The sequence below is a fragment of the Salvelinus alpinus genome, chromosome 22 (assembly GCF_045679555.1).
Source record: "Salvelinus alpinus chromosome 22, SLU_Salpinus.1, whole genome shotgun sequence".
Taxonomy (NCBI): domain Eukaryota; kingdom Metazoa; phylum Chordata; class Actinopteri; order Salmoniformes; family Salmonidae; genus Salvelinus; species Salvelinus alpinus.
This window is the reverse complement of record NC_092107.1, coordinates 7,923,138-7,939,743: the sequence shown is the minus strand read 5'-3', so window position 1 is coordinate 7,939,743 and position 16,606 is coordinate 7,923,138.

Here is a 16,606-nt window from a genome sequence, read left to right as displayed (position 1 = left end):
TAGCTTCGCGCCACTTGGCCAGTGTGCTTGCTAATTCAAGAGGGAAAAACGACGTTCTGATACCAAACAAAGACGGTTCTGGACAAAGGACCCCTTGTACAACATTCTGATGGAAGATCACCAAAAGTAGGACCCATTTGTGATGCTATTTCATATATCTGTCGAACTGTGTACTAGTAGTTTTGCGCCCAGAATTTGGCCACTCTCTCGCTAATACGTAAGCCTTATGTCGTAATGAAGATATTTTTAGAATTCTAACACTGCGATTGCATTAAGAACTAGTGTATCTATCATTTCCTATACAACATGTATTTTTTTGTAATGTTTATGAATAGCTATTTGGTCAGAATAGGTGAGAGTCTAATAGAAATATCCGCACATTCTGGGAAAAAGATGCTACGTTAGCATAATGGATAACCACTGATTTCAGCTCTAAATATGCACATTTTCGAACAAAACATAAGTGTATGTATAACCTGATGTTATAGGACTGTCATCTGAGGAAGGTTTATGAAGGTTAGTGAAAATTAATATCTTTTGCTGGTTTATTCGCTAACGCTAACGTGCCTATTGCTATCGCTAACGTGCCTTGATGAATGAATGCGGTTGTGTGGTAGGCTATTGTAGTAAGCTAATATAATGCTATATTGTGTTTTCGCTGTAAAACACTTAAAAAAATCGGAAATATTGGCTAGATTCACAAGATGTTTGTCTTTAATTTGCTGTACACCATCGATTTTTCAGAAATGTTTTTGATGAGTATTTAGGTATTTCACGTTGGTCTCTATAATTACTCTGGCTGCTTCGGTGCTATTTCTGACGGTAGCTGTGATGGTAGCAGCAATGTAAAACTGATTTATACCTCAAATATGCACATTTTTCGAACAAAACATAGATTTATTGTGTAACATGTTATAGGACTGTCATCTGATGACGTTGTTTCTTGGTTAGTTTGGTTGGTTCTTGGTTAGTTTGGTTGGTTTCGTGCATGCTACCTGTGCTGTGAAAAATGTCTGTCCTTTTTTGTATTTGGTGGTGAGCTAACATAAATATATGTGGTGTTTTCGCTGTAAAACATTTTAAAAATCGGACATGTTGACTGGATTCACAAGATGTGTATCTTTCATTTGCTGTATTGGACTTGTTAATGTGTGAAAGTTAAATATTTCTAAAAAATATTTTTTGAATTTCGCGCTCTGCCTTTTCAGTGGAATGTGGGAGGAGTTCCGCTAGCGGAACGCCGGGGCTAGAAAGGTTAAATCTGCTCCAGAGTAGATTTGATTGGCCTATGATAAATGTTCCAACTGTACTTCATACTATGTTGTCAGTGTACTTTTTGATGTGCCAGCCACTTTTGAACCCTATTGTGTTTTGAACCCTAATGGCTAAAATCAGACAGGCTTGTAAATACATACTACCTGTAGGCCTTGTCATAACTTTGCCCTGTTGGGTGAGGATCATAAAACCCCCTTTCTCTCAATTCAATTCAATGGGCTTTATTTGCATGGGAAACATATGTTAACATTGCCAAAGCAAGTGAAGTAGATAATATACAAAAGTGAAATAAAAAATGAACAGTAAACATTACACTCACAAAAGTTCCAAAAGAATAAAGACATCACAAATGTCATATTATGTATATATATACAGTGTTGTAACGATGTACAAATGGATAAAGTACAAAAGGGAAAATAAATAAACATATATGGGTTGTATTTACAATGGTGTTTGTTCTTCACTGGTTGCCCTTTTCTTGTGGCAACAGGTCACAAATCTTGCTGCTGTGATGTCACACTGTGGTATTTCACCCAGTAGATATGGGAGTTTATCAAAATCGTTTTTTTTTTTGAATTCTTTGTAGATCTGTGTCTCTAATATGGTCATACATTTGGCAGGAGGTTAGTAAGTGCAGCTCAGTTTCCATCTCATTTTGTGGGCAGTGTGCACATTGCCTGTCTTCTCTTGAGAGCCCGGTCTGCCTACGGCGGGCTTTCTCAATAGCAAGGCTATGATCACTGAGTCTGTACATAGTCAGAGCTTTCCTTCAGTTTGGGTCAGTCACAGTGGTCAGGTATTCTGCCACTGTGTACTCTCTGTTTAGAGCCAAATAGAATTCTAGTTTGCTGTTTTTTTGTTAATTCTTTCCAATGTGTCAAGTAATTATTTTTTGTTTTCTCATGATTTGGTTGGGTCTAATTGTGTTGCTGTCCTGGGGCTCTGTGGGGTGGGTTTGTGAACAGAGCCCCAGGACCAGCTTGCTTAGGGGACTGTTCTCCAGGTTCATCTCTCTGTAGGTGATGGCTTTGTTATGGAAGGTTTGGGAAACACTTCCTTTTATTTGGTTGTAGAATTTAACGGCTCTTTTCTGGATTTTGATTATTAGCGGGTATCAGCCTAATTCTGCTCTGCACGCATTATTTGGTGGTTTACGTTGTACACTGAGGATATTTTTGCAGAATTCTCAATTTGGTGTTTGTCCCATTTTGGGAATTCTTGGTTGGTGAGCGGACCCCAGACCTCACAACCATAAAGGGCAATGGGTTCTATAACTGATTCAAGTATTTTTAGCCAGATCCTAATTGGTATGTCAAATTTGATGTTCCTTTTGATGGCATAGAATGCCCTTCTTGCCTTGTCTCTCAGATCGTTCACAGCTTTGTGGAAGTTACTTGTGGCGTTGATGTTTTCCCAAGGTATGTATAGTTTTTTGTGTGCTCTAGGGCAACTGTGTCAAGATGGAATTTGTATTTGTGGTCCTGGCGAATGGACCTTTTTTGGAACACCATTATTTTGATCTTACTGAGATTTACTGTGAGGGCCCAGGTCCGGCAGAATCTGTGCAGAAGATCTAGGTGCTGCTGTAGGCCCTCCTTGGTTGGTGACAGAAGCACGAGATCATCAGCAAACAGCAGACATTTGACTTCAGATTGTGTAGGGTGAGGCCGGGTGCTGCAGACTTTTTTAGTGCCCTTTCCAATTCGTTGATATATATGTTGAAGAGGGTGGGGCTTAAGCTGCATCCCTGTCTCACCCCATGGCCCTGTGGGAAGAAATGTGTGTATTTTTTGCCTATTTTATCTGCACACTTGTTGTTTGTGTACATGGATTTTAGAATGTCGTATGTTTTTCCCCCAACACCACTTTCCATCAATTTGTATAGCAGACCCTCATGCCAAATTGAGTTGAATGCTTCTTTGAAATCAACAAAGCATGAGAAGTCTTTGCTTTGTTTTGTTTTGTTTGTTTGTCAGTTAGGGTGTGCAGGGTGAATACGTGGTCTGTCATACGATAATTTGACATTTGCTCAGTACATTGTTTTCACTGAAGAAATGTACAAGTCTGCTGTTAATGATAATGCAGATGATTTTCTCAAGGTCGCTGTTGACGCATATCCCACAGTAGTTATTGGGGTCAAATTTGTCTAAACCTTTGTGGATTGGGGTGATCAGTCCTTGGTTCCAAATTTTGGGGAAGATGCCAGAGCTAAGGATGATGTTAAAGAGTTTTAGTATAGCCAATTGGAATTTGTTGTCTGTATATTTTATATTTTCATTGAGGATACCATCAACACCACAGGGCTTTTGGGTTGGAGGGTTTTTATTTTGTAAATGTACCTGGCCTAAGAAAGGACAAACAATCTCCTAAGAACGACAGGGTACTTCTGCATATCCGCTCTACAACACTACAACCAGAAAGATTCTTCAAAGGACAATGACGATCTCTGCTTGGCAAACCAGTCTTCCATCTTCGACCCATCTATCGAAGCGCATCTCAGAATAAATATATATCTTGCATTTTCCTTTTCCGAATGCATTGTTCTTTGTTATAAAGCCAAAAAGATTGGAGAATTGGTTTACCCATACATTTCCATTTTGGATAGAACATTCTTCGTGTTGTTGTTGTTTGTTTAGTGTTTTCCAATTTTCCCAGAAGTGGTTAGAGTCTATGGATTCTTCAGTTACATTGAGCTGATTTCTGACGTGCTGTTCCTTCTTTTCCGTAGTGGGTTTCTGCATTGTTTTAGTGATTCACCATAGTGAAGGCTTAGGTTTTCTGGGTCTCTATGTTTTTGGTTGGACAGGTTTTTCAGTATCTTTCTTAGGTTTTTGCATTCTTCATCAAACCATTTGTCATTGTTGTTCATTTTCTTCGGTTTTCTGTTTGAAATTTTTAGATTAGATATGGAAGCTGAGAGGTCAAATATACTGTTAACATTTTCTAGTGCCAAATTTACACCTTCACTATTACAGTGGAACGTTTTGTCTAGGAAGTTGTCTAGAAGGGATTGCATGTGTTTGTTGCCTAATTGTTTTTTGGTAGGTTTCCACACTACATTCCTTCCATCTATAACATTTCTTAATATTACTCAATTCCTTTGGCTTTGATGCCTCATGATTGAGTATTACTCTGTTCAGGTAGACTGTGATTTTGCTGTTGTCTGATAGGAGTGTCAGTGGGCTGACTGTGAACGCCCTGAGAGACTCTGGGTTGAGGTCAGTGATAAAGTAGTCTACAGTACTATTGCCAAGAGGTGCGCTATAGGTGTACCTACCATAGGAGTCCCCTCGAAGTCTACCATTGACTATGTACATATCCAGCATGCGACAGAGCTGCAGGAGTTGTGACCTGTTTTTGTTGGTTATGTTGTCATAGTTGTGCCTAGGGGGGCATATTGGGGAGGGAATGCCGTCACTTCCAGGTAGTTGTTTGTCCCCCTGTGTGCTGAGGGTGTCAGGTTCTTGTCCAGTTCTGGCATTTAGGTCGCCACAGACTAGTACATGTCCCTGGGCCTGGAAATTATTGATTTCCCCCTTCAGGATGGAGAAGCTATCTTCATTAACGTATGGGGATTCTAGTGGGGGATATAGGTAGCAAGCAGGAGGACATTTGTCTCTGTTAAGATAATGTAAAATGTTCCTGTTTTGATTAATTTAATGGAGTGAGTTAGGTCTGCTCTATATCAAAGTAGCATACCCCCCAAGTCCCTTTCCTGTTTCACACCTGGTAGTTTGGTGGGCAACCTAGAGGGCAACCAGTGGGTCCGTCTCCTTTATACCATGTTTCCTGTAGGATGACAATGTCTGTATTTCTGATTACTTTGATGAAGTTCAGGTTCCTGCTCTTTAGGCCAAAGACAGATGAACACAGGCCTTCGATATTACAGGATGAGATAGTGAAGGCTTTGTGTTCCATAAAGTGTCCAATGTTGTTGGTTGTGTGGTTTGGCCTCAGGCCAGTAAGTGTGAGCAGAGCCTGCTGAGCATCTGGTACATGCCATTGGCTTGGGCTAGTATAAGAGTGGGGGTTGGGCCTGTTTTCCTGCTCACGGCAGGCCTGTTGAGGCCCTCTTTGCAGGGGTGGGGTGCATGGGATGGGCAGGAGGGGCATAGGTCTGATCTGAGGGGGCCTAAATGGGGTGTGGACATGGTTGACTTGGGGGGGGGGGGGGGTGTTGATTGGTTGGGATGAGGGTGTGGATGTGGCTGGTGGTGTTGTGGTCTGGATGTAGGTCCTCTCAACGTGGGTCCTCTATGTGCAGGTCCGGGGGAGTTGGGGGTCCTGTAGGTCTGGGAGAGTGTCTCGCTGGTCTGGGCGGGGTGTCTTTTGATCTGTTGCTGCTGTGTGAAGTGTTGGGGCTGTGTTTGAGAGTGATGTTCTTTAGGGTCCTGGCAAAGGTGGGCACTGCTGCCTTTTATAGGTGGACCTGGTCATAAAGGCTGTTCAAGTCCAGTGTGGAGTGGTGGGCCAGGTAAACATTTGGTTTTGAGGCACAGTCACGGGAAATACTTGCGTTTACCCGCTGTATGGTAGCAGGGTGGAAGTCTGCTCATGGTAGCAGGGTGGATATAACCACTTGTGCATTGGGGAAAGTATAAGAAGCTTTTTCAATCACTCCCTTAAGTGCTGTGGCCACCATTTCCTGCTGTGCTCTTGTCGTGGACAATCGTCTCAGAAATATAACACTCTTATAAGAACTTGTAAAATCAATAAAGACTTTTAATACAATGTATCACAAGCCGGGGTGGTCCGCGGATCACACACCGTTTCCCAGAGCCCTGGCTCTTGTATTTATACACATACAGCATATGAGTCCATTACATATGCAAATGAAGATGCTTCCCACCATTATCTTTTATGGTTTAGGCTTCCTGCTTGTTTACGCCCAATAACGCCCATGTCTGGTTTCAGTTAGGTTATAATAGTGGCAGGACCCTTTCTTGTCCTAAAAATAATATATGTCTGTCTATCCTATAGGCCTACGTCTTTGGCATGTTTGCCTTTATTAGAAGCAGCAAACTATGTGCCCCTCTATCATTAGTGTGTTAATGTCAGCAGACTATGTGTCCCTCTATCATTAGTGTGTTAATGTACTCGCCACAACCAGGTGGCGAATCGCATCTCTGCATGTCTGGCAGACATATCAGTGTGGATGACGGATCACCACCTCAAGCTGAACCTCGGCAAGACGGAGCTGCTCTTCCTCCCGGGGAAGGACTGCCCGTTCCATGATCTCGCCATCACGGTTGACAACTCCATTGTGTCCTCCTCCCAGAGTGCTAAGAACCTTGGCGTGATCCTGGACAACACCCTGTCGTTCTCAACTAACATCAAGGCGGTGACCCGTTCTTGTAGGTTCATGCTCTACAACATTCGCAGAGTACGACCCTGCCTCACACAGGAAGCGGCGCAGATCCTAATCCAGGCACTTGTCATCTCCCGTCTGGATTACTGCAACTCGCTGTTGGCTGGGCTCCCTGCCTGTGCCATTAAACCCCTACAACTCATCCAGAACGCCGCAGCCCGTCTGGTGTTCAACCTTCCCAAGTTCTCTCACGTCACCTCGCTCCTCCGCTCTCTCCACTGGCTTCCAGTTGAAGCTCGCATCCGCTACAAGACCATGGTGCTTGCCTACGGAGCTGTGAGGGGAACGGCACCTCCGTACCTTCAGGCTCTGATCAGGCCCTACACCCAAACAAGGGCACTGCGTTCATCCACCTCTGGCCTGCTCGCCTCCCTACCTCTGAGGAAGTACAGTTCCCGCTCAGCCCAGTCAAAACTGTTCGCTGCTCTGGCACCCCAATGGTGGAACAAACTCCCTCACGACGCCAGGTCAGCGGAGTCAATCACCACCTTCCGGAGACACCTGAAACCCCACCTCTTTAAGGAATACCTAGGATAGGATAAAGTAATCCTTCTAACCCCCCCCTTAAAAGAGTTAGATGCACTATTGTAAAGTGGTTGTTCCACTGGATATCATAAGGTGAATGCACCAATTTGTAAGTCGCTCTGGATAAGAGCGTCTGCTAAATGACTTAAATGTAATGTAAATGTACTCTTTGTTATGTTTGCCTTTATTAGAAGCAGCAGACTATGTGTCTCTTCTATCATTAGTGTGTCCAGTTGTCCTAGGCGCCTATGCGTCGCCTTCTCTTCCTGTAGTCTGTTTTAGTGTTCAGCTGTTTTTACCAGCATGTATCCATTAACTCATGTCTGTCTTCTCTTATGTACACCTCTATGTCTGTCCCTAAATGTATCATTCACTCCCACAAATTCCTCCTCTGGGGCTGATCAGCCCCATAAATTATACAAACATGACATCAGGATGGTGAATGATAATACCTACGATGGACAACAAAAATTACCAAATGTGAATAAAGCATATAAGTCAACTGGACCAACCATCTCCAAGTCATTAATACAGAATAGGAGTAAAAGACCCAATTGGAAACATATAAACATGTATAAAAAAAAAAAACTAACTAGACCAAACATCTCTGACTAATAATAAGAGTAAAATATCTAATTCGGTATAAAAGAAAAATGGTCACGACTTCCGCCGAAGTTGGCTCCCCTGCCTGTTCGGGCGGTGCTCGGCGGTCGTCGTCACCGTCCTACTAGCCGCCACCGATCCCTTTTTCGTTTGTCTGTTTGTTTTGTCTTATTAGTTTCACCTGTGTTTCTGTTGTTTTCGTAAATGAGCTTCCCTATATTTAGTAGGTAGACCCGCCCTTGTTTTGTGCGGGATTGTCTTTATGTTACGTGTGTGTGTTTTGGGTTATCAAGTTGTTCTCTGCGCCCTGGATGTTTGGGCTTATCATTTTTTGTGCATTAGTAAAAGGAATATTTTTTCCAAGTGGATCTCTCTCTGCGTCTGATTCCTTCACCCACCTAGTCCCGCGTGACAGAATCCCGCACCAAAACAAATGGAATCAGCAGGAGCAGCCGCATCTCCTCTCCCATCGATGGAGGAAAGGGTCCTCCATCATACCAGTGTTCTCCACAGGATTGGGTCAGCTATGGACCAAATGATGGAGAGGATGGATCGATGGGAGAGGAGTGGCCTTCCCACCTCATCTCCAGCACCCCCTCCTCCAGCACCTCCTGTTCCTGCTACCGCATCCGGCTCCGGGGCTCTTCGGCTGGCGCTCCCACGGGAGTATGATGGAACGGCGGCTGGGTGTCAGGGTTTCCTTCTCCAACTGGAACTTTACCTGGCGACCGTTCGTCCTACTCCCTCCGGAGAGGAGAGCGTGAGCGCCCTCGTCTCCTGTCTGACTGGACGAGCTCTCGAGTGGGCCAACGCAGTGTGGAATGGCCCAGACTCGGCGAGGGATCATTACCCTGAGTTCACCCGCCGATTCCAAGCTGTGTTTGACCACCCACCAGAGGGTCGTGCGGCGGGTGAACGGCTGTTCCACCTGCGTCAGGAGACGAGGAGCACACAGGACTTTGCCCTGGAGTTCAGGACCTTGGCCGCAGGAGCAGGGTGGAACGACAGGTCCTTAATAGACCATTTCCGATGTAGCCTTAGGGAGGACGTCCGCAGGGAGCTAGCGTGTCGGGACACCACCCTCACGCTGGATGAACTCATTGACATGGCCATCCGTCTCAAAGCGGCGCAGGTCCTAATCCAGGCACTTGTCATCTCCCGTCTGGATTACTGCAACTCGCTGTTGGCTGGGCTCCCTGCCTGTGCCATTAAACCCCTACAACTCATCCAGAACGCCGCAGCCCGTCTGGTGTTCAACTTTCCCAATTTCTCTCACGTCACCCCGCTCCTCCGCTCTCTCCACTGGCTTCCAGTTGAAGCTCGCATCCGCTACAAGACCATGGTGCTTGCCTACGGAGCTGTGAGGGGAACGGCACCTCCGTACCTTCAGGCTCTGATCAGGCCCTACACCCAAACAAGGGCACTGCGTTCATCCACCTCTGGCCTGCTCGCCTCCCTACCTCTGAGGAAGTACAGTTCCCGCTCAGCCCAGTCAAAACTGTTCGCTGCTCTGGCACCCCAATGGTGGAACAAACTCCCTCACGACGCCAGGTCAGCGGAGTCAATCACCACCTTCCGGAGACACCTGAAACCCCACCTCTTTAAGGAATACCTAGGATAGGATAAAGTAATCCTTCTAACCCCCCCCCCCTTAAAAGAGTTAGATGCACTATTGTAAAGTGGTTGTTCCACTGGATATCATAAGGTGAATGCACCAATTTGTAAGTCGCTCTGGATAAGAGCGTCTGCTAAATGACTTAAATGTAAATGTAAAATGTCTCGACAACCTGCTGGCTGCCCGCGGACGTTCGGAACAGGTCCTGTCGTTTCCACCTCCCAGCCCTCCTGCTCCTATCCCTATGGAGTTAGGGGGGGCAGCGTCTTGGGGGACCGGAGGAGGAGTGTCCTCCTGCACCAGTTGTGGTCGGCGAGGGCACACGGCCGACCGGTGCTGGAGGAACTCGTCTGGGAGTCGGGAGGGCAGGCGGAGCACTACTCGATCACCCCAGGTGAGTCAGCACCAGACTTACCCAGAGCTTCCTGTCGGTCATATGTATGTGTTAACCTCTTTCCCCGGGTTTTCTCCCTCTCTACAGCATAAGGCGCTAGTCGATTCAGGCGCAGCTGGGAATTTCATAGATCGGGGGCTCGCGTTAAGGCTAGGGATTCCCCTTGTGTCGTTAGACCTACCTTTCCCCGTGCACTCCTTAGATAGCCGACCATTAGGGTCAGGAATGGTCAGGGAGGCCACGGTACCACTGGACATGGTAACGCAGGGTAGTCATAAGGAGCAGATTAGTCTGTTCCTTATCGACTCACCTGCGTTTCTAGTGGTGTTGGGAATTCCCTGGCTAGCTCAGCACAACCCGGTGATTTCCTGGCAACAGGGGTGGTCAGAGGAGTGTTCAGGCAGGTGCATAGGTGTTGCCGTTGGTGCGACTACGGTGGAGAGTCCAGACCAGGTTTCCACCGTGCGCATTCCCTCTGAATATGCCGATTTGGCTATCGCCTTTAGTAAAAAGAAGGCGACCCAATTACCACCCCATCGTAGAGGGGACTGCGCGATAAACCTCCTGGAGAACGCTGCACTTCCTAGGAGTCACGTGTATCCTTTATCCCAGGAGGAGACAGTAGCTATGGAGACATATGTTACTGAATCACTGGGACAGGGATACATTCGGCCCTCCGCATCACCTGTCTCCTCTAGCTTCTTTTTTGTGAAGAAGAAAGATGGCGGTTTACGCCCGTGCATTGATTATCGAGGTCTAAATTCCATCACAGTGGGGTTTAGTTACCCACTACCTCTCATCGCTACGGTGGTGGAATCATTTCACGGGGCGCGCTTCTTCACAAAATTGGACCTGAGGAGAGCGTATAATCTGGTGCGTATCCGGGGAGGAGATGAGTGGAAAACCGCATTTAGTACTACATCTGGCCATTATGAGAACCGCGTCATGCCATATGGGTTGAAAAATGCTCCAGCTGTCTTTCAATCCTTCGTAGATGAGATTCTCTGAGACCTGCTCGGGCAGGGAGTGGTAGTGTACATCGATGACATCTTTTGATCTACTCTGCCACACGCATGTGTCTCTGGTGCGTAAGGTACTTGGGCGACTGCTGGAGCATGACCTGTATTGCAAGGCGGAGAAATGTGAGTTCTTCAAACAGGCCGTTTCCTTCCTTGGTTATCGTATTTCCACTTCCGGGGTGGTGATGGAGGATGACCGCGTTACAGCCGTGTGTAATTGGCCGACTCCGACCACGGTGAAAGAGGTGCAGGGGTTTTTAGGGTTTGCCAATTACTACCGGAGGTTTATCCGGGGTTTTGGTCAGGTGGCTGCTCCCATTACCTCACTGCTGAAGGGAGGACCGGTGCGCTTGCGTTGGTCAGCAGAGGCGGACAGAGCTTTCAGTCGTCTGAAGGAGCTGTTCACCAATGCGCCCGTGTTGGCGCATCCGGACCCCTCTTTAGCGTTCATAGTGGAGGTGGACGCGTCCGAGGCGGGGGTCGGGGCCGTGCTGTCCCAGCGCTCGGGCGTACCACCCAAGCTCCGCCCTTGTGCCTTCTTTTCCAGGAAGCTCGGTCCGGCGGAGCGAAACTATGACATGGGGGACCGGGAGTTGTTAGCTGTAGTCAAGGCTCTGAAGGTGTGGAGACATTGGCTTGAGGGGGCGAAACACCCTTTTCTCATCTGGACTGACCATCGTAATCTCGAGTACATCCGGGCAGCGAGGAGACTAAATCCGCGTCAGGCTAGATGGGCCATGTTTTTCACCCGGTTTCAGTTCACCATCTCGTACCGACCAGGCTCCCAAAACACCAAAGCCGACGCGCTGTCCCGCCTCTATGATACCGAGGAGCGGTCCGTTGAGCCAACTCCCATCATTCCACCTTCATGTCTCGTGGCAACGATGGTATGGGAGGTGGACGCGGAGATAGAGAGAGCCTAACGGTTAGAGCAGGCCCCCCCCTAACTGTCCAGCGGGGGCTCAGTACGTGCCGGGGGGGGGGTCCGGGATAAGTTAATCCGTTGGGCTCATACTCTCCCCTCCTCGGGTCATCCTGGCATCGAGAGGGCAGTGCGGAGTCTTAGAGGGAGATACTGGTGGCCCACGTTGGCTAAGGACGTGAGATTTTATGTCTCCTCCTGCTCGGTGTGCGCTCAGAGCAAGGCTCCTCTGCACTTGCCTAGAGGGAAGTTACAGCCCCTCCCCGTTCCACAACGGCCGTGGACACACTTATCGGTGGACTTTCTTACCGATCTTCCCCCGTCCCAGGGAAGTACTACGATCCTGGTCGTTGTGGATCGGTTTTCTAAGTCCTGCCGTCTCATCCCGTTGCCCGGTCTTCCTACGGCCCTGCAGACTGCGGAGGCCTTGTTTACCCATGTCTTCCGGCACTATGGGGTGCCTGAGGACATCGTTTCTGATCGGGGCCCCCAATTCACGTCCAGAGTTTGGAGGGCGTTTATGGAGAGACTGGGGGTCTCGGTCAGCTTGACCTTGGGTTTTCACCCCGAGAGTAATGGGCAGGTGGAGCGCGTAAACCAGGATGTGGGCAGGTTTCTGCGGTCATATTGCCGGGACCGGCCTGGTGAGTGGGCGAGGTATGTTCCTTGGGCTGAGCTCGCTCAGAACTCCCTCCGCCACTCCTCAACGAACATGTCCCCGTTTGAGTGTGTGTTAGGTTACCAGCCGGTCCTGGCCCCATGGCATCAGAGCCAGACCGAGGCTCCTGCGGTAGAGGAATGGGTACAGCGCTCCAAGGACACCTGGAAAGCCGTCCAGGAATCGCTAAGGTTAGCGGGACAACTGCAGAAGAGGAGCGCTGACCAGCACCGCAGTGAGGCCCCCGTGTTCACACCGGGGGACAGGGTCTGGCTCTCGACCCGAAACCTGCCTCTCCGCCTGCCCTGTCGGAAGCTGGGGCCGCAGTGTGTGGGGCCGTTTAAAGTCCTGAGGAGAATAAACGAGGTGTGTTATGGTTACAACTTCCTAGGTATTACCGTATTAACCCCTCGTTTCATGTGTCTCTCCTCAGGCCGGTGGTGGCTGGTCCCCTGCAAGAAGGTGAGGTGCCTGAGGTCCCTCCGCCCCCTCTGGAGATCGAGGGGTCCCCGGCATACACAGTACGTGGCATTCTGGACTCGAGATGCCGGGTGAGGGGCCTACAGTACCTCGTGGACTGGGAGGGGTACGGTCCGGAGGAGAGATGCTGGGTTCCGGTGGGGGACATTTTGGATCCTTCTCTACTGAGAGACTTCCACCGCCTCCACCCGGATCGCCGGGCACCTCGCCCTCCGGGTCGCCCTCGAGGCCGGTGGCGTCAGGAGGGGGGTACTGTCACGACTTCCGCCGAAGTTGGCTCCCCTGCCTGTTCGGGCGGTGCTCGGCGGTCGTCGTCACCGTCCTACTAGCCGCCACCGATCCCTTTTTTGTTTGTCTGTTTGTTTTGTCTTATTAGTTTCACCTGTGTTTCTGTTGTTTTCGTAAATGAGCTTCCCTATATTTAGTAGGTAGACCCGCCCTTGTTTTGTGCGGGATTGTCTTTATGTTACGTGTGTGTGTTTTGGGTTATCAAGTTGTTCTCTGCGCCCTGGATGTTTGGGCTTATCATTTTTTGTGCATTAGTAAAAGGAATATTTTTTCCAAGTGGATCTCTCTCTGCGTCTGATTCCTTCACCCACCTAGTCCCGCGTGACAAAAATACTTATAGTCAATCATTATATTTTGATGAAGCATGAGCATGTAGTATGTAGCCTTGCCTGAGGTTATCTCAATTATGTGGAATAAAAATAATACAATGAATATGATATAACAAGAAGCCTGCATGCAGTTAAAAAATAAATAAAAAATAAATAAAAATATTGACACAACTTCATTCTAAAATCAAGCATTTCAACATGATCCTCCCTTGCAGACACCTCTCTAACAAAGTAATATCAATGATACCAACCCTTGTTAGAAGATTAAAGACATGGTCCGTAGACACTTGTAACCGGAATACCCTCTGTTACCTAACATGTTTTTAAAATGATCCTATTTTTAGAAGGCAAAACTAACTTTAATTAAAAGAAAATATTTATGTTCATCAATATATATCTAAAAATTCAAACAAAAATACAAAGAACACAAAGCATTAGGCAAAATAGATATGCTAAAACCCCATTACATAGGAGCACAGTCCTCATCCTTACATATTAGACAATCTCCTCTTTGACACTTGGCACAGAAAAAAGGTTCTGGGTGATGGTTATGACCATCCTCATGAATTTTTGTACACCACTTGCAATTGTGACGCAAATGACACTTTTTGTGGACATGTATGAGTAAACATTCATCTGAACTGGGTAGTTGAACATATACAGGGAAACCATCCTTACGAAAATTGTGACACGCATGACCACCCCCCCAATCACTCCATAGAGACAGTTAGGGTTACCAAAGGGGCAGTCAAGAGGTCCTCCAACCGCATTGCAAGGCTTTCCATACTTATTGGTATAATTGCCTGGGCTTCCAGGTACAGGATCAATCACCACAGCTCTCCTTACAGACATCTGTTTAACTGTTGTCTGAACCACAAATGACTTTACCAAGGGTATAACACAACAAAATACAATACCCAAAGCCAACAACCCTCCTCCCAACATGATGGCCATTCTAGCAAACATGGCTCCCCACTTTCCTAATGCTAGGTCCAGCATTAGCCTTTATTTCTGCTCGTAATCCTTTAAGTTTGGCCATAGCAAATAGCAAATGATCCATTAGGTGCAGTGTTATTGGGAATAAAGGTGCAACAGTCATCCCCGAACATGACACAAACTCCACCCTTCTCTGCTAAGAGCCAATTGAGAGCCTGTCTATTTTTCCATGTCATTTTACTGGTAGCCTGTACCTGTTCCCTCAACGCCGTTAGAGCTGAGTCAGTATAGTTAATGAATCTCTGTTGGTTATAGTATATATAATTAATCCACTCTAAGTTCTTATTTGGTGTTATCCACAAGAATATAGATTCAAATCCTGATTTAACCTCCCCTCTGGCCTTGAAATCCCGAGGTACACCTCTAGGCTGTCCAATTGCATCAAGGTATACCTCAGGATCCTTCTCATAAGCCCTTTTAACTCTAGGTTTAACATAGTCATCATGGGGTGATTTAATATTGGTATCCTGTTGAATTGCTCTAATTAAGGCACAAAGACCAATCCATCCATCAGCCATACCTCTGTCTTGATTTTTCAACATAGTAAGAGATGGCGGAACCTGAGTTTGGTGACCACACAACCCTTTTCTATTCATAATCAACCCTTTATCATTACTTTTACGAACTCCCACATTCTCTAACACCCAAATAGTATCACATTCTACAGTGGTGTTTCCTACGTCAATTCCTTCGGTGTGGTGTCTGTAAAAACATTCATATTTTCCTCTAACAACGGTACTTCTGTCTAATTCAGGTCCATTTAATTCAGTTCTAATGTTATAGGCAGCACAATCATTGTCTTCCAGCATGGAAATACACCATGACAGCGCAATACACAAGGGGTGGAACAGTGGCAAAGGTACCCACTGGACATACAGAATAATATTAGTCTGAGGAGAGATTAAATAGCATTAATACAACAAAAATAATTCTAAACACACCTTTAGTTTACAAAGTTAAACAGATGTATTTTTTCTTCATAATAAGCAGGAGTAATATTCTTAGATCAGAATGACAGCAGACTGTACTTCTATCCATGTCACTAAAGACTAACAGAAACAGAAGACAAATTTAACTAGAATGGCTTATCTTTTCTCCCCAACCCACCAAGAGGTAACATGTAGATATACACATTTACTTTCAAAGCATACACACGAAACACACCATAGTAGCAATAAAAACAAAATATAAACTGAGGTACACTTGCGACATGTACTGAGAGTAATATTGCTTGTACTGGCAACCACACAGAATAATTATTGCAGCATATATATCAATGGGTTTGTTTTTTTGCATAGTTCTACCCCTAGTGCTTACCCAGAGCAATCCTACATTCTATGTCACACAAGGGAATAGAATACTTTCTATTGGTACAATGGTCATTTTTCCAACTTACACAGTTTTTAAATGATGCCGGTTCAGAGACTATTAAAAGATCAGACAAAAGTGATTTTCTACACAAAATACAGTTGTCCGTTCTGTGTTTGTTTGCCATATACTTAGCCCATTCGTACCACTCGTTCTTCACTACTTCTTCTCGTGTGCTGTCCTTGAGTGGTTCTGATTATGAGATATCTGTCACTTTTACAATGTTTTTGTCTTGAGGTAGATCATTAGAGTTTATCAGAAAGTTCCAAATGTCAGTAAAGAACTCTCCTGGCTCTGATGTCTCAGGTTGCTTTGTGGGTACGATGGTCTGCTTGGTAAGGGCAGTCGATGTCATCTTAGTGGTAGCTACTGTGGTCGTCACAGCAGCCGCCACCCTTGTTGTTGTCGTTGTCACAGGTTCTTCCTGTTCAGGTGCAGGGGTAGGATCAATCTTAATGACCGTGGTGCTACTCCCTTCGGTCACTGTTGTTCTTGTTCATGATGAGCACCCACTCGTCTTTTTCTTTGATTAATGTCAGGTCACATCCTTTCGGGTCCCAAACGACTTCTCCCTTTGTTTGGTGATGTGTCCATCCACAGAGTGCAATCTCCGGTAAGGGTTTGATCCTTATTATTGAGATAGACTTCAGTTCTCCTGCTTCTGTTGTGAGTTGAGGTGGAACAGAGATTCTAACCTTGTCAGTCTTTTTGGATTGTTTGGCTGGTTCCTCTCTTCTCTTCCTGTTTCCACCATACATCTTGATTG